Here is a 2,986-nt window from a genome sequence, read left to right on the forward strand (position 1 = left end):
GCGGTAAAACTGGGTGCGGCGCAGCCAGTGAGATGCTAATGTTGTAATATCCACCGCACACGCGTTTTATGTTAGCACAAAGAGGCTATTGACTTAACAGAGCCAAAGGCAGCGTATTTTTCTGGGGTGTGGCTTTAGGTATTGAGGAACAGGCTTGAAGTTGTGACAGTGTACAGGAGGACATTAGGCACAGCACGCGAGTATGACTCAGAACAAATTTTGCCCTGGACTGTCAAAAGTGTACCCACAGGAAGAGAAGACTACACATGCTTATTAGGGCCGTCTCAGTAAACTGAGGTTCACTAATTAATCTGCCGTGAGAGTACATTCGCCAACACTTTGCATTACATAGAATTTCAAGGGAAAGGGGGACGCTGTAGTATTCAGCCCAGTAGCTGCAACCTTCTCAGTATTTATTTATTGTGTACGTCCTTAGATTGGAGCACTAACCTGTGATTGCCTGCACAGCTGCGTATGTAAGGCTTTCAGTATTACCTGCCTGCAAGGTCCCTGCATCTTTGCGAATGATGTCAATGAGCAATGGAGCAAGGCGTTGACATCTCCAAATGGAGGCTGTCCGTGGCCAAATCTGATGCAAATGTTCTGGTTGTTTCTCTTTGCCCTCTTTACTTGTCATCTTTACCAATTTCACCCACCCCCCCCAACCCATTTTCCTTCCCTCCTTTCTGACCCATGGCTTTGTGGGTAAATTCAAGACATATGGATCAGAACAATCCCAGGTTCCATCTCAGCTCTGCCACCCTTTAGCCGATCCCATGGCCCCCCTTGGCTATCATTCTTAAACTCGACGATGAGGCGTGCAGGAGGCTGGCCAGAGGGCAGGCCCCCAGGCCCCATGTCCTGATTTCTACTCAGTGACAGTACAACTGAGATCAGAATTGGGTACAAATTTTGAACATGAATGCGAATCCTGGAAAAATGCCATGGATCATCCGTATGCAGCACAACGAGACAAAAGAAGGATTATAGTTATAGGATCATACAGCACAGAAGGAGGCCATTCGGCCCATTGTGTCTGTGCTGACTCTTTAAAAGGTCTATTCAATTAGCCCCACTCCCTTTGCTCTAACCCCATAAGGCTGCAAATTTTTCATTTTCAAGTGTATTTGTGATGTTTTTTCCTTTTCCAGCACATGTGTAACAGTACTTCAGGCTGGAATATAAAGCATTATTACTTCAGTTAATGAAGTGATTTTTCATTTTAATAGAATTTTTCCCTCTTTGCAAATCAACATCACAAGAATCCAGGGTATCTGGTCATTGTCACTTTGCTATTTGTGGCAGTTCGCTGTGACAAATTAGCTGTGACGTTTCCTACATTGCAACAGTGACTACACTTCAAAGAGTACTTCATTGGCTATAAATCACACTGGGACGCCCTGTGGTTGTGAAAAGTGCGATATCAACGCCAGCTTTTTTTCAGGTCTTTCTTTCCATTTTGCTCCAAAATCCCCATTTCTTCCTCCTCAGTTTCGATTCCACACTGAATCATCTAATTGGACGATGGAGAGCCATGTTTGCTTTCCAGTTGCTGTGGGAGGGCGAGGTGATTGATGGACATGTCAACTGACCAATGGCAGGGGCTTGGGGGTGGGTAGGTGGTCATGTGATGAAACCCCCAGGATATGTCAAGCCGGAGTTGGCGATCCTATGAAGAGAGACTATCCTAGTTTCATCCCAGGGTTCCAATTTAATGCCGCCAAAGAAACAGTTGGTCGGGAATGTCAAAACAATTGAAGGAAATTATTTAGACAGTCTCTCCCAAACTAATGCCGGCTTTAGGTGTACATAAAAATGTTAAATTCAAAATGGGAACTGACGGGTGGATAGACATTGCCCTCATTTCACCAAACTTCCTTTTAGGAATAAGTTTCGCATTCCTATAGCAAATTTCATGACACTGGACATCCTGAAGCAGTTTAATAGGTTAAGGAGTAAGGAGTCTTGCAACAAATGAGCTATTTCTGACTAACTTTATTCATTCTTTCATGGTTGTGGGCATCACTGGCAAGGCCAGCATTTGTTGCTCATCACTAATTGCCCCCGAACTGAGTGGCTTGCCAGACCATTTCAGAGGGCAGTTAAGAATCAACCACATTGCTGAGGGCCTGGAGTCACACGTAGGTCAGACTGGCTAGAGATGGCAGATTTCCTTCCCTAAAGGATATTAGTGAACCAGATGAGTTTTTACGACAATCGATGATAGTTTCATCGTTACCGAGACTGGCTTTCAATTCCAGATTTTATTAACTGAATTTAAATTCCACCACCAGCTGTCATGGTGGGATTTGAACCCATGTCCCCAGAGCACCACCCTTTGGTTTACTAGCCCAGTGACATTGTCACTCCGCCAGCCTCTCCCCTTAAATTTTGCTTTGGGTCCTGTTCCTTGAAATCCAGTCAGCTTTAAGGAGAAACTAACCACAGCCCCTATTCCAGCACCAAAGCTTACTTTGGTACCATACTGTAAATTTCAGTAGGTCCAGCCCAGAGAGGTGCCGATCAAACTTAAATGAGCTCGTGCTATTGGTTACATTCGCAAAAGGCTGTCAGGTTCTTCCTAAACTTGCATGGTTTGTAGGCAAATCCCAAGGAGTTCTGGTAACTTTTCTTCTGTGTGTAAAGAACTCTTCAAGTTGAAATTCTGAAAGAGAAGTTTGCAAGGAACAATTTAGGATCATTTAGATTCCTGCAGTTGGAAAAGAAAATGAATCACTCTGTGCACTTTTCCAAAGAGTTTTCATTTACTGAGGATTAGCCTAGTTTTTTTTTTGGCATTTTTTTGTTGTTGTTTTATCCATTTGAAGGAGATGGATAATAGACTTTCTACCCTGATGGCAACTTATCTTTTTATAGAGCTTTTCACATCAAAAAGCAGATAGGTAGGGCCAGTGCGACCACTAGACCAACTAGGCAGTCGCCTAGGGCAGCAAAATTTGGGGGCTGGGGTGGGGGTGTGGCTAAA

Source organism: Cetorhinus maximus, chromosome 4 (genome assembly GCF_964194155.1).
Source record: "Cetorhinus maximus chromosome 4, sCetMax3.hap1.1, whole genome shotgun sequence".
Taxonomy (NCBI): domain Eukaryota; kingdom Metazoa; phylum Chordata; class Chondrichthyes; order Lamniformes; family Cetorhinidae; genus Cetorhinus; species Cetorhinus maximus.